This window comes from Alligator sinensis, unplaced genomic scaffold (genome assembly GCF_000455745.1).
Source record: "Alligator sinensis unplaced genomic scaffold, ASM45574v1 scaffold216_1, whole genome shotgun sequence".
NCBI classification, from domain to species: Eukaryota; Metazoa; Chordata; order Crocodylia; family Alligatoridae; genus Alligator; species Alligator sinensis.
In genome coordinates this window covers 4,360,746-4,376,738 of record NW_005841868.1, presented here as the reverse complement: position 1 = coordinate 4,376,738, position 15,993 = coordinate 4,360,746, and the positions used below count along the sequence as shown (strand labels likewise).

General features: G+C 45.0%; 1 protein-coding gene across 3 annotated transcripts in view; it reads left to right on the top strand.

Annotated features, from left to right (window-relative positions):
* Nucleotides 1-15,993, top strand: part of LIF (LIF, interleukin 6 family cytokine) — a 43,105-nt gene that overhangs the window by 1,753 nt on the left and 25,359 nt on the right. For all 3 annotated transcript variants that reach the window (XM_025193442.1, XM_025193431.1, XM_025193435.1), the window contains exon 2: nucleotides 7,614-7,748. The gene's annotated coding sequence lies outside the window, so the exon portion shown is untranslated. The remainder of the gene's footprint in view (nucleotides 1-7,613; nucleotides 7,749-15,993) is intronic.

The following is a 15,993-nucleotide window of genomic DNA, read 5'->3' as shown; positions in this document are numbered from 1 at the left end:
GATGGCAGCAGCAGGCAGTGGGCAGCAGAGGAGCTGGCTGGGGCATGAGGATGCTGAAAGTGCAGAGTTGTATGGCTAGGTGGCAGGCAGGAGTCTGGTCCCTTGCTGCCTGGGCTGTTTTATGCCCATGGTCAGCATCTACACTCAGTTTAATCACAGTTAATTACCCTACAGTAAGATAGTAGTGTCCCCAACATTACTATCTTACGGAGGCATTAATTAGTTTACTGTGGCCTAATACTGCTGCACATATAGACAGTGGCACTTTACTCCACAGCTAATTAGTCTACTCCGTAGTTAAGTGCCCGTGTAGACATGACCACAGTGATTAATACCAGCCAAGCATGTGGCCTGGTCTTTTACACTGCCATCAAGATAACTCGAGCAGAGTTTAAACTCATCACTAGTATCTGGGAGTGGTATCTGCTGGTGGTGCTGTGTTGTTGTCTTATGGTATTATCACATTATACCCGCACAGGGTAGGATGACACTGACTCCAACTTAATGATCTCTGACCTGTGACAACCATCACACCATGGTTTAAACTAATTTATAGAGCAATATTTGTACAGTTTCTGTATTTATTAGATGGAGTGATTTAATTTAAAATATCTCTGCACTGGAATATCTATTTAAAACTGATATTTTAATATATATGTATATTTGTCTATGTTTTTAATATGTTAAAATGTGTGTAAGCATATTTTATTTATGGATTGAAATATTTTTATATTGTGGGCAAGACCTACTATGCATTCATTTCCAGGAGGTGTAAATCATACCAATTTATTTTTGTATAACAAGATTTTTGATTAAGTAAAGTAATGGCTGTCCCAAATAGTTGTCTGCTCAGCTTAGTTGGTGAAGAAGTAGCTAAAAATATGGGAAGGGTAAGCACCCCATCTAATTCACTTCTGCCTTTTGGCTAGCAATGATTCACCTGGAAAGACTGGACACATCCAGATGGACACACACATGTGCGTTGCAATACCTCAAACCTGTTTGAGGTGCTGCAAGCCACGTGTGGCGCCGCACTGTGTGTCGCGGTGTAACTGTGTGCTGCACTGCAGATTTGATACCAGGAACTCCTGGTATTAAAAAAAAAGTAGCAAGAAAAAGCATCATGACACATGGTCCAGGAGCAACTGGAAGCTGGATCCTCCAGGCAGATGCTCTGTATGGTGGCCAGACCATCTCCCCTCCTTTAGGACCACCCAGGCTCCTCCAGCCTGCTAGGAGCCAGGAGAAGCAGAAAACAGGCAGTTTGCCCAAAGCAATGCATTTTGCCAGAAAGAGACTTGTAAAAGCACCTAATCTCTGAAAGTCAAGCTGGGTGTCTTCCTTCTAGTGTAACATTGTCATGCCATAATAGTTTCACAGGACCATTTCTGCCCACACCGTTAACGGGTTTCTTGCCAACCAGTAAGCAATGGGAAATTAGCAAGCAGTTTTGTTGGTAATGCATGAGCAGGAAGAGAACCCAGTTCCTTTTCTTCTGCAGTGGAGGAAACCTAGATAAAACCTTCCCTTAGTCACTTAAGTCAGCAGACACAATTTAATGTGCACCAGGCAGATCTCTTGAGTGACCAGGGGGATTTTTTTACATACATATTTTTCAGAGTAGATCAATACTTCCAGTTTCTGAGGTACACACCTTCAAGCCTATCTCTGGACAACCTGTTCTATATCCAACCAACCCCTGAACAATGGAGCACTACAAAATCTGGCTGTCATGAAGAACTTATTTCTTTCCTGCTAGAGTAGTCTCCTGTTAAAGTCAATGGCAGATTTGCCTGAACAGATGGTCCATCCATGCTAACTGTTCTTCTTAGGTGTTCCCCATAATCATAGTTTGCCATCCCCTAATGAAAAAAACAGTTCCATGGATTTCAGGTTGGCCTGAGTGCATTTGGGGGAATTAGAAATTCACTTTTAATTCCCCTGTTTTCCCAACTTGTGTAATCATTCATCTTACCTGTTAGGGAAGGAAGTGGCCATTGTTGAGAAATACAGCATAGTGAAGATAACAGCTGGAGCTACTTGGGAATGTAGGAATTGCCAGAGTGGCTTGAACAAGTCAGCCATCCTGTCTGTGGCAGTGGCTATTAGTAGATGCTTCAGAAAAAAGTCATATATTCCCTACAACATTCAAAGGGAAAGCTTCCTCCTAGTCCTAGTGTTTGGAGACTGGGTTATCCTCTGCAACGTAAGTGTTTCCAAGTGCTTTGGTCTGGAAGAGGGAAAAATAGCAGAAATACAGCATTTACTCAACTAAATCAGAACACTGGTTTGTTTTGGCAGCTAGAGATATATGGTAAGCCGCAAAAGCTGTTAGTTACTCTAGATAAGGGGGGTTGGCCTGCATCTCTGGTACCTCCTTCTGAAAGAGTACAACTTTGGCGGATATTTCTACCAAGCTGAGAATCTTTCCAGCTAACTGGCATTCTCACATACCTGTAGTAATGAGACAACTCTACTACTAGTAGAGAGGAGAATTAAGGTACAAATACATGGCATGATTAGTATGGAGTATTTTACCCCATATTTTACTGTGTAGTAAATTTGCTGTAATAAGGAGTGGACATATTATCAACTCTCAAGCTAGCTGCCTGAAGCAAATGATGTTACAGATCCCGGCTAGTAGATGGGAGGGAGTTAGTTTGCACTGAGCAAAGAAATACCCACAAGATGAATCTGCCTAAGAGACCTGTGATGAACCTCGTTGAAAGGGCAAAAGGCTTGCTGATTGGTGTTGTCCAGGCTGGAGAACCAGACACCAGCCTACAGAAGCAGATACAAACACATCTCACATAGACACCTTCCCATGAGGTAAAGTTATTGCACATTTTTTCAAGGAATAACTTTACCCTGGATTTAAGTGATCTACTCTGTACTTGCATCTCCCTGAATCATGTATCTCCCTGCTCAGCATCCCTAGCTATGAGGCCTCCTATGGCCTGAGGCTCCAATCCTGGTTTTCCCAGACTTGATAAAGAAAAGTATATAAGATCAGAGTAGCCAAAAACCTAAGGGTTGAAGCAGTCCCCATTGTGCAGATAGCTGTTATAGCTCTGCAAATTGTTACATTTGGCTGTTTTAGAAGGTAATGGAGAAGAGGCCACATGTGCTACCTGGGGCAGTTGGTGATAGCTCTCTTAGTAGAAGCTTGTCTTTTACTGTTACTTTCAATAAGTTGCATTATAGTTTGTGGACTCTGGCTATCTGACTTGCTGATCAAGGTACCAAACAACACACCTAGGATAAGGAGGCTTGGGTTCCAATGCCCACGAGAGTTGGAGTAAGGACTTGAACCCACAGCCCAAGGAGGTTCCCTAAATCCAGGTTGCAGGGTGTTCTGGGTTAGGTTACTGCCAGCCTCTTCTATTACAGATGTTCTACTTTATTTAAATAATTAGTTATATATTGGAACAGAGAGAGAAATGGGAGGCAGGGAGGAGCTACAAAAAGTTGGTTTTCAGGGCACCCACCTGACCTATGGGAGACCTGGGTTTAAGGTCCTACTCCAAATCAGGCAGGGCAGAATTTAAGGCAGGTCTCCCATAGGCTAGGTGAGTACCGTAGCCACTAGACTTTTCTGGTGAGATACACAAATTGATTTTTTTTCTCCAGATTTTTGTGTTTATTCCATCCAGTTTAGGCATGCTCTGAGCACACCCACAGAATCAGGCCAAACTGGCAAAAAAGGCAGGGAAGTACCTAATTTGAAGAGAACGGTGTGTCTACACATGCAATTAATTCAAAACAATAAACTCCGGAGCAGTTTGAGCTGGAGTAAACTACTCCTGGGTGCAGTGTCTACACATGTGGCCAGGACAACAGCAATTTGAGCTAGGGCAGAGCAGTTTATGCCAAGGCTGCTCCTGTCCTGCTCTGCCCCTGGCTCCAGGTGGTGGCATTGGGCAGTGGAGGGGCTGGCTAGGGCACAAGAGTGCTGAAAGTGTAGAGCTGTGTAACTAGGCAGCGGACAGGAGTCTAGCCCCTTGCTGCCTGGGCTGACCAGGTGCAATTTATGCCCCCAGTTAGTGTCTACATGTGTGTTTAATTACAGTTAATTACTCTGCCATAAGATAGGACTGTCCCTGATAGTACTGTCTTACAGCGGTGTTAATTAGTTTACTGTAGCCTAACACCATCACATGTATAGACAGTGATGCTATACTCTGCAGCTAATTAATTTACTCCACAGTGGGCGCATCTACGTGTGTGCATTTACTGCACTGTAACCGAAATTACTGCACAGTACAGGCACGTATTTACACGTACATACCTGTACTTTGTAGTAAATGGCAACTTATGCTAATTTGAGTGTAAATTTGATACTTGCATCATGCGGGTATCAAATATATGCCTGATTAGTTACTACACAGTAATGCATGCGTATATGCTTTACTGCACAGTAACACTGTGTGTGTGGACTAACTTGGGATTAACTTTAGTCCAAGTCAGTCCAAACACAGCATTAATGTGCTTGAATGCCTGCATGTGTAGATGCCAGCCTATTCCCAATTACTGCGCAGTAATTTACTGTGCAGTAAATTTAAGACGGCATAAATGCATGTGTAGACACCCCCAGTAAAGTGCACATGTAGACATGGGCACAGTTATGGGTAAGGCATCAATGTATTCCAGCAATTGCCAGCTATTGAATTGGCCTGTTGGGGGTCATAACCAGCCAGGAATGCTCCCAGCAGCCTTGAGTCTGATCCTAAGATCAGGAAGAGATAAAGATGTCATAAAGACCTTCCTTCCTCTCACAGCTTTGCCAGAAACTTCTCCAGCCTAGCTCAAGAGAAAGCCCAGCAGAGTATACTAGAGAATGGGTGGAGATCACACTTTTAGACTAACCTGCAAAGACTGAATCAACTCTAGCTCAGGTTTAAGGTCCTACTCCAAATCAGGCAGGGCAGAATTTAAGGCAGGTCTCCCATAGGCTAGGTGAGTACCGTAGCCACTAGACTTTTCTGGTGAGATACACAAATTGATTTTTTTTCTCCAGATTTTTGTGTTTATTCCATCCAGTTTAGGCATGCTCTGAGCACACCCACAGAATCAGGCCAAACTGGCAAAAAAGGCAGGGAAGTACCTAATTTGAAGAGAACGGTGTGTCTACACATGCAATTAATTCAAAACAATAAACTCCGGAGCAGTTTGAGCTGGAGTAAACTACTCCTGGGTGCAGTGTCTACACATGTGGCCAGGACAACAGCAATTTGAGCTAGGGCAGAGCAGTTTATGCCAAGGCTGCTCCTGTCCTGCTCTGCCCCTGGCTCCAGGTGGTGGCATTGGGCAGTGGAGGGGCTGGCTAGGGCACAAGAGTGCTGAAAGTGTAGAGCTGTGTAACTAGGCAGCGGACAGGAGTCTAGCCCCTTGCTGCCTGGGCTGACCAGGTGCAATTTATGCCCCCAGTTAGTGTCTACATGTGTGTTTAATTACAGTTAATTACTCTGCCATAAGATAGGACTGTCCCTGATAGTACTGTCTTACAGCGGTGTTAATTAGTTTACTGTAGCCTAACACCATCACATGTATAGACAGTGATGCTATACTCTGCAGCTAATTAATTTACTCCACAGTGGGCGCATCTACGTGTGTGCATTTACTGCACTGTAACCGAAATTACTGCACAGTACAGGCACGTATTTACACGTACATACCTGTACTTTGTAGTAAATGGCAACTTATGCTAATTTGAGTGTAAATTTGATACTTGCATCATGCGGGTATCAAATATATGCCTGATTAGTTACTACACAGTAATGCATGCGTATATGCTTTACTGCACAGTAACACTGTGTGTGTGGACTAACTTGGGATTAACTTTAGTCCAAGTCAGTCCAAACACAGCATTAATGTGCTTGAATGCCTGCATGTGTAGATGCCAGCCTATTCCCAATTACTGCGCAGTAATTTACTGTGCAGTAAATTTAAGACGGCATAAATGCATGTGTAGACACCCCCAGTAAAGTGCACATGTAGACATGGGCACAGTTATGGGTAAGGCATCAATGTATTCCAGCAATTGCCAGCTATTGAATTGGCCTGTTGGGGGTCATAACCAGCCAGGAATGCTCCCAGCAGCCTTGAGTCTGATCCTAAGATCAGGAAGAGATAAAGATGTCATAAAGACCTTCCTTCCTCTCACAGCTTTGCCAGAAACTTCTCCAGCCTAGCTCAAGAGAAAGCCCAGCAGAGTATACTAGAGAATGGGTGGAGATCACACTTTTAGACTAACCTGCAAAGACTGAATCAACTCTAGCTCAGGCTTTTTGAATGTCTGTCCCTAGCCATATTCACTAAAACCCCACATCCTTTTCTGCAGTACTGCAGCCTGGCCAGTTATTCTCTTTTTGTAGTTATGCATTTGTTTATTGAATTTCAACTGATGTATTTCAGACCATTTTTCTAATTTATCCAGGTGACTTTGAATCCTAATCCTATTGTCCAAAATATCTGCTGACCCACCCAGCTTTATGTCATTTGCGAATTTACTAAGTTTTCAATTCATCCTCTGAGTCATTAATGAAGATACTGAATTGTACTGAAACCAGGATACAGCCCTGGGAACCCAACTTGATACCTTTTTTCTGGTTAGACATTGAGTCATTGATGATTACTTTGTGAGCATAATTATTAAATCAGTTATGCACAAGTGGTTTCACCTTATTTCCTAGCTTATTTATGAGCATGTCATGAGGGATAATTCCAAGAACCCTGCAAAAGTCAAGCTGTATCTGCTTTCCCTGCAACCACAGAGCTGGTGACATTATTGAAGACAGAGATCAAACTGGTTAACCATGACTTACTCTTGACAAATTCATGGTAGTTGTTCTTCATCAGGTTGGCATTCCATAGGAAATAGATACTTAGGAACAGATTCTTTGACAATATTCATAGATTCATAGATTGTAGAGTCGGAAGGGACCACAATGGATCATCATGTCCGAACCCCTGCCCCCAGCAGGAAAGAGAACCAAGGTCAGATGACCCCAGCCAGGTGACTATCTAGCCTCCTCTTGAAGACCTCCAAGCTAGGTGATAGCACCGCCTGATATGCTTCAGTACTTTTAGGTGTACAGTAGTTGGACTGAGCAGTCTCTATTTCCTCTATCCTCCTCATTACATTTTGGGTTTTTTTAAGATTTATTTTTATAAATATTTGCTTTTATTATATTTTAAATATTTTATAAATATTTGCTGTTTTTGCTATATTTGTTGTTCTCCAGTCTCCTGGAACCTCACCTTACCGCCATGTGTTCTTGAAGAAAACAGCTAATGACTTCTGCAAGTACCTTAGCCAATTCCTTGAGTACTGTATGTACCTACAGATTTGTTTCTGTAATAGCAGTCATTAACTTATTAGACTTAATTTACTCAACTTAATGGAGTTTACTACAGTTTCTGCTGAAGGCAATTGCCGGGCTCTGTCATGTTTAGAACAGACTTTCTTCCCTTAGCAAAGCCCTCGTGAGATGTTTCACCGTTGTCCAGTTTCAAGTTATTACTAATTAGCTTCTTCTCTAGTCTTATTTTCACTATTAGACTCTGGATACCCTTCCTCCCACTGACGTTTTTCACTCCTACATTCTCCACAGCCAGGGCCAAAATCCTCCTGAAGAAACAGAAATATTTTGGGGTGCAAGATCAACTACTTCTCAGCGGGACACATAATGACTATGATGGGTTCTTGGGGTTGACATTTCCATAATGATCAATGATCCAAGGCAAAGGTAAGAATCAGCTACTGTAGGGGAAGACATGACTAGTTGCTGAGATTGTTGATTTAACTGCTGCCAATTATCCAGTGTGCAGACACCCATCAATAGATACTGCCATGTAGTAAAAATGAAGTGAGCACACAACATATACAGAGCAAGGGTAGTGACTAAGGTATTTCTGTTGTGCTCCTGGCTCGTTTAGGTGCATCCTCAGGATCTCATCCTTGGATATCTAACTCTTCCTATGCACCATGTAGGATGCTTGTGCACTTAACTCAGGACTGAGCCTTCTCCTAGACCACAGGGCACTGTGGAGCTTGGTCTTGCCATGGCTCAGTACTTTTGAGGATCAATCTATTAATGTCCAGGCTAGGTTTGGCCACCCCTAGCAGAAAGAATATCAAAAGAAAGAACGCATTAATATCCATTAGATTGAAATAACACAGTGAAATGGGATCTGGTGCACTGGGCTCGGGGGTACTTGGGGAACTAAAAGTATCCTGGGATATAGTTTCATGGGAGAAAAATGTTGATAGTTTTGAGGTCACAGTAAGATATGTGGGTGATCTGGGAAACATGGACTAAAATTAGCTTTGAGCCCCAGGAACAGGACAGAGATACTGGCCATGTTGGTCTGTCTGGTTTCCCCCTAATCCCAAACCTGACAGAATAAGGCAGCGCAGACAGCTTGTCAGTGGCCCTAGGCAGACCTGAGCTTCCTTCCCCCTGCTTCCCTTGTGCCACTGTCAGACTCTGCAGAGAAAAGAGCATAACCATAACTCTGGGCTACACACATCAGCAGTGGACTCAGGGTGAGGAGGAAGGCTGTTTAGATACCTTCTGCCTTGAGGCAGCCCCTCCATGTCAGAGCTGAGGTGCACTGAGATAGTGCAGTGATATGGAAGCTCCTTGTACTGTATCTGTATGTGGGCAGAGTAGATTTTACCATCTTTCTGCTAGCTGTGCATTCACATCAAGCAGTGATTGCTAACACCTACAGAAATGAAGACCCCACATTCCTGTCCTGCTTTCTTTATCTCCTGGTGTCAATCAGCACTAACTCCGTAGACATCAGAGCAAAGCTGGAACCCCAAGCAATGAGCCAAGAAGATGACCTCACGAATAGGGGGCCTGGTGCTCAGCTGGTGGGCACTGACTTCAATGAAGCTGTGCTGGTTTACTCCAGGTGAGGGGATATCTTAGGCCAAAAACTCCTCTGACCAATGGTGGCAACTATAAAGTGCTGATGAGAACTACATTCAGGCACAGGAGCCTCAGAGCTAACCCATTCCCATAGTGCCCTGTCCCTCATCATTTACCTTGGTGTCTTTGCAATGGATATCACATTTTAAACTGTCATTTTAGTCTTATCCCTCAATGCCATTGTTTATAGGTTGTTTATAGCTTGTTCTGTCATTTAGTTGCTGTATTCTATATGAATAAATAAATAACTGGGATGGTAGCATTTTAAACCCACTTTGGACAAGTGCCATTGGTGCAGGGCCCTGGGAATCAAGGTCCCTCTTTCCTTGGGGCATTTGTCCTCCTATTCTTGGCTTTGAACAAGCTTCAGAGCTTTGCCCTGTTGCCTTGGTGTAATGTGCATGGTTGCTGTGGGCCTGATCTGCTTGTTGGTTATGCTGGTGTAAAGCAAGAGTAACTCTGAAATCTGGGTAGTCAAACTGGTGTAAATGAGAGGAGAATCCAGTCAGCTGAGTCAGAAGTCCTGGAGCATGCACCATCCAGTCATGAGGACAAGCAAAGTCAGTTGTTCCCTTATGTCTGATCATGGTCACTGAGCACTGCCCAGATCAGAGAGCTGGAGGATCAGCCGGCATCTCTGTGAGTCAGCCCCTGGGAACATCACAGTTAGGTGGCAGTGGCAGGCATCAGAGGGAAGTAAACTCTTCTGTCTCGCCCAGAGCCATCACTGACAACTCCCTCTTCGATTCTTCTGGGGAACTGCCAAGCCTGATGGCACAACGTCTTTCCTCTGCTGTCCCAGCAGCTCAGCTCTTTCACTCACAGCTGGCCAGCTCAGCCAGTTCCCAAAAGAGTAACTGAGGAAGGACAAGAGAGGGCAACAGCAGTTCCAGGGAGGAGTCCACCCATCCTCTAGAACGAGGCAGCAACTGGAGAGCCAGGCAAGATGTTGTAATGAAACATCCAGTTTCAGCCTGCATTGCAACTAGTGATCGTGCTGTGTCCCTTGGGCTGCAGTGACAGGATCCATGCTCTGTCTGGTGCTCTCTCCCGGCTCTCCTCAGTGGACGGTGTCTTCATGAGCTTTGAATGCAATGATTGAGGTAATCTGTTTTCTTCATTAGCTGGTTGAGGCATCTTCATGAATAGGGCACAACTGGAAACTCACAGTAGAGCAAGCCAAGGTGCTCTTCTAAAGTGCTTACCTGCATCTTTGCAGCTCACAGTCAAAATGTGGTATGGCCTTACAGGGTCAGATTGCAACATGATTTTTCAGAAAGGTGGATTCAGGAGAGAGGGCTTGCCAAGGGTGTCTTCCTCAGAAAAGCAGATGGGCTGCAAGTAGGTCAGTAACAGGGACCATTGAGAGGCAAAGGCTGAGAGCTTGAGTGCAAAGGAGTACTGAGCAAAGTTCTCCCCAGAAAAAGCAGAAGGCCATGCAAGTAACACTTGAGAAAACTAGGTAGGCTTTGTTTGGAGAAAAGGAGATAAAGGGGGTACGATAGCAGTTTCTGAATGCTTGAAACGCTGTCATAAAGAAGAGGGAGAATACCTGGGCAGGTTTAAACTGCAGCAAAGCAGATTTAGAGTGAATCTCAGGAAAAAAACTCTGTTATTGAAGCATAGTAGGATAATGGCACAACTGCCCAGGGATGTTGTGACACCTCCTGTCTTGGAGGTTTTCAAGGAAAAGCTGGATAAGCATTTTCCTGGAGTAGTTTAGGAACAGCACATCCTGCATTCATGCAGGGTGTTGGATTAGCTGGACCTTGAGGTCCCCTTCAATTTAGTGACTCTGATTCTAACACTAAGTGCAGAAATCATCACCGAGCCTGAGTGAAGAGCCCTGCTAGGGGGGGTCAGGGTGGACTGTAGCTGCTAGGTGCCCACAGCTTCACAGGCAGCCAGAAAGTGGCTAGTGCTAGCTTGGCAAGGAAGGAAACAAGTTAGTTGATGGGGGGTGGGGGGAGTGTATCCTGCTGGCACCGTCTCCTTGCTAAACTCCTGTTGAGCCTCTGACATGGAGACTGAACTGCCCTGACACCCAACCCCTCCTCCCACCCCAGCTGAATGCCCAGGGAGGGTACGGTGGAGACTGCTGCCTGCCTTCTGAAGACAAATCCACCTGACCTGGGTATCTCTCATCCATGGGCCTGAAGCTAGCCCCAGGGAAGAATTTAATACAAGGGCTCCATAAAGGTAATCCTTTATATCTGCCTTGAAAGATGGCAGCTGGAAACTACTCAAGTGGGAACACCATGCCCTGAGGGTGGTGATGGCTCATCTTAAATGGCTGCCCACTCAGCTCCTTCTCTCTCCCTCTCCTGTTATCACCAAATACAGGACACTTAATGCCAGTGACTGAGGATCAGTGTTAGGATGCGAGTGGATTTAGCTTCTGAGGAAGTGAGCGGAGGTAGGCTAGAGGTGGGGCAGAGCTGAGAAGACTGGAAATTACTGCCTGGTGGCCAGCACATGAATCCCCCTGGAATTGTTCCTAAACGGCCAGTGGAACATTATGCTAAGATTAAGAACATGGAACCTGTTTTTGCCTGCTTCTTCCTATTAATGCCCAGTTGCAGAGGGCCTGTCTACTTGGTTAGAACAGGCGCTGGTATTGGTATTCTGTGCTGGAGTGGGGCATGGCCGGACATTTGTGTAGAACTGTTTTGGACGAGCTAAAACGCTACAGATTTGCTGCAAGGATTGCACTGCTTCTGTTTTGTCTGGTTTCTCTCTTCTTCTTTGGCTGTGCAAAGAGGAATGAAACTAGCCAGACCCTCGCAAGCACGAATTCTCAGGGAACGTGCAGCTGGCAAAGCCAGCTCCTATATTCCCACCTCCTGCAGTCACCAGCTCTGGAAGGGTCTGACAGCAGGGAGGGGTGGAGCATCCTCTTGCTATCCCTGATTGTTTGATGTCTTCTTAGTAGCTGTAATGACTGGCAGAGTTTAGAGCAGGCCTCAAGCCATAGGCTGGTCTAAAATTTCATTGAAGATGCAGTGGGGTCGGCTGTGGGCTCCCATGTAGTAGGAGTGATTGCAGTGGGAATCTGGATCATTGGTTACCTGTGCATTGCTGACAAATTTATGCCTGTGGTCTTCTTTCGGATTAAGGCTCCTTTCTTTGTCATGGCCTTGACATCTGTGGAGACAACAGTGACTTGGAGGAGGTTTCCTAACAAATTCCCCTTGAATCACTTATGCCTGTGCCAAGAAGATGTAAAATGGTTTGCAATCAGAGTTCTCCACTGACACAGTGTTGAGGCATCGTGACTGCTCTGGCAGGGTGAGTGACAAGACAGTGCAGGGAATCGGAGCCAAGCTCTTCTGCCCACACCAGCCAGTAGCTGAGCAGCTCTCCCAGGGATTTGTATAACTTTGTCTCTCCTGTGGCAGATTTTTAAAATAAGCCAGCATCCAACCCACACCCAATATGCTGGGCTCTGCAGAGATCTTGACTATTGGTTTATGGAGCCAGAATCCACATAACCTGGCCCTGATTGAGCACCAGCTTTCCTTGATCACTGTGGAGAAATATGAAGGGATTTAAATCTATGAATTAACAGAAATGGTTGCTAAATCATTGCCATTGCAAAGCAGAAGAGTTTGAGCTTGAATGACAAGTCGGGACCTTGTCTTGGTTCTTCCTGTCCCTTGTTTGAGATTTGCATCTTTTTGCCACTATGAGGTCTTGATGCTTCCCGCTACTTGCCATGACAAACAGCCAGCTTTGTGTATGGCTTAAGAAAGAGACCCTCAGAGACTGGGCATGGAAGCCTCCTTGTTTTCACGTGTAGGAATGTCAAAGACAGGTCCTCACTTCTTGCTCCTGGAAGGCTTGCATATCCTATGGTGGCAGTGTGTCCTGTGGAGCACAGGGCTTAGCATCTCCTACCCAAATCCATCCACTGATGTGCTCCAGGGAAGTAACATAACTAGGGGTTGGTGAGAGGGCCACCAGCTACAAGACCTGACATCCAGAGGGCACCAGAATGGTGGCTTCAGGGTGGCCTGCACTGCAGCAGCAGCCCATGTGCCGTATGATTCTTCAATGGTCAGCATCCCTGGCCCTTGCCCCCAGTTCTCTAGGGCTTGGCACCCCCTTCCTTCTCTAGCTTCAGTGCCAAGGTGCCAAAATTCCTAGTTACTCCCCTTCTGCTCCAGAGAGTTTGCTAGTGACTATGCTCCAGCTTTAGCCCCAGTGCTTGCTTTTGAGCTTTTTGGTCTTCAGTGGCCCTGAGAGGGGACCTGGGGTAAGTCTGGAGCAGCCTCATGGGTGAACTTCCAACTCCAAAGAACATCAGTAGGCACGGTTGGGCAGGGCATGCTCAGCCCTCTGCTCCCTGAGACCAGCTGCTGGCACTGAATGAGCAAGCCCTGAAAGTCTCAGAAGTTCCTGGGAAATTCCATAGCTGTAACCTGAAGAGCTGAGGGCACTGAACCCTTTGCTACTGAGAGAGAGCTTTTATTGTAGGTTAAAAACAGCCTGGACTTATTATATATCCATTCCTTGAAAAGCGCTTGGAGTGGTCAGAATGCAATGCTCCCTGCAAGACGCTCGCTGCAACCCTTGAACACAGGAAGCAGTTGATGTCCAAAAATAATTTTGCTTTTCTGATAGAACCAGAGATACTGGTAATTGCTAACCCCACCTTTGTGCAGATGCAGTGGCACAGCAGGACTTCAAGCTGCTCTAAGAAGCTGCTGAAATTTCCCTGCATGTAAAACTGGGTGGGGCTACACTGCTGTATAGTGCAGTCTGCAAATTGCTGTTGGCATCTTGACCCTCTAAGAGCCCTAATAATCCAACTGCATTTCAAACTGGCTCCCTGTAGCTCTTCCTGAACCATGGTTGAACCCCCACCTTTCCAGTGCACCAAACTCAGACTATCCAGCATCATGATAAAGGAAATCAGAGTGACCTAACTGTTAGAAACACTGCTGGCCTCAGCTTCAAACCCTGGGGATGCTTGCTCCTTCCCTCACTCCACTTCAGAAAAGGGTCAGGTCACTAGCATCTAGTTCCTTGCTGAGGCCCAGATTCAGCAAAGCACATGCTGTACTTGAAGCACGCACTTCAGTTCCATTAAAACCAGGTGAAGGCTGCAGCTTCTTCCGTTCCAGCTGTGTAGTATCCATCAACCCAATGATGTGCTCCTCCAGCAAGAGAAAATCAATAGCTCCAAAGGAGGTGATCCTTAGCTAATTTGATTTCTCTTCATAAGTACCAGTAATGTCATAACCCTGTGAGTTCACTCATTGGCCAGAGAGTCTACCATGTGGAAACCCTAATGTACAAAACAGCATGGAAACTTTGAACCAGCCAACCAACACCTTTCAGGCTTAGAAAGCACTTATGGACCTACAGGTTTCCCTCGCTTTATGTGGGTTCTGTATGTATGAATTCACTCTTATGCGATGACCCTTTTTATACCAAAAATTAATTATATGCAAGGTAAATTCACTCTTATGCAATTGGTGTGGTAGAAGCCCACTATCAGCTGCTTTGTGCAGTGCACCGTGGGAGTGACATGCACCAAAATATAGTCTCCTGTGCGGATCTGTGCTCCTCGCTCGTTTTCTGTGGCACGTTTCTATAGTTGCCATCCCCATTATGGCTTTTAAATGCCCTGCTAGCTTATCTCCTACCCCTCTCCCTGGTCCATCAATGAAGCGCAAAAGAATTTCACTAACACTAACACTCTTCATCACCCTCTCTTCACCCCAACTAAACATTCACCACCACCCTGTGCTTGTGTGTACTGTCTGCTGTTGGTGAGTACCAAAATTGTCTTGTAAAAGTGATAGAAATGGGTCTGGGGGTCAGAACAGTCGATGTCTTGGAACATATCCCTATTTGTTACATTGTAAAGTGGATTCCCTTTATGTGAATTTGAGTTATGAGCCATTTACTTAAAATGCATGTGTAGGCCCCGTTATCTTAAAGTTAAGTATGAACTCAGGCATTGTTAAGACAGGGGCAATTCAGCCACAGTTTCTTAGCTCTGACCATGGAAAAATCTTTCTCCTCTGAGTCAAATAGGAATTCATTGCCCATAATTATTGAATCCTGGGCTTCCCCAGACACTGAGCAACCTCCTGAGCTCCTTACTCAGTCTTTCCTCAGTACATGTGCAACAAACACCTTTGGAGTGAGCTTTGAACTCCAGAACTCAACTTCTGTGCCTGCTAGAGATCAGGGTAAGTAATAAAGAGGTGTTTTGTTTTAATCCAGGCCAGCGTACCTGAAGTTCCAGCATGCCAGGAGAGAGCTTCCATCACTCTCTTAGTCCAGACACAAAGGCCAGAGTTCTTAGATATGGGCAGGGCATTGGATCCCTGTGCCTAATTTTCCAAAAGTGAAGCCTGCAGGAACAGTAGCTTCTCAGTGCTTCCCCTCCCAGCAATTTAAGTGGGGAGTACGGTACAGCATTGAATTTGCATAGTTGAGAGAAGCAAGGATTTCTTAGTATGATAGCTTTTGTTGGACCAATGATGTAGTTGGGATAAAGTTGGACAAGCTTTAGAATACAAGACATTCTTCATCAGATTTTGCATTTGAAAGCCTGTCTAGCTTTATCTTAACTTCATCATTGTTCCAATAAAAGATATCAAGTTAAGAAATCCTTGACTCTCATATAATTTCTGGACCAACAAGGCTACAACATCACTCTGACACTACCCCTCACAGTTGCAATAACTATTGTCTAAACATAGCAGACAATTGGCCATTCATACCACAACTGAAATGGCACCTTTACACCAAAGCAACCAGTACATTAGAGTGAGAGGATGGAGGCAGAAGCATGGCTAGATCTAGCTAGATCATAGCTATCCTAGATCAGGCACTAGGCTATCTAGTTTAGTGTCCTCTCTCCAAAAGTGGTCAGTAAGAGATTCTTCAAGATGCTTCAAAAAAGGAGCAAGACCTTCCCTAGTGGACAGTTAAGGAATAACCTGCCCATTGTGGAAGTTTCCTTCTAACCTGACTCATTTAGTAGTTGGCTCATGTCCTGCAGCATGAAGATGTAAGTTTTCAAGTTTTTATTGTC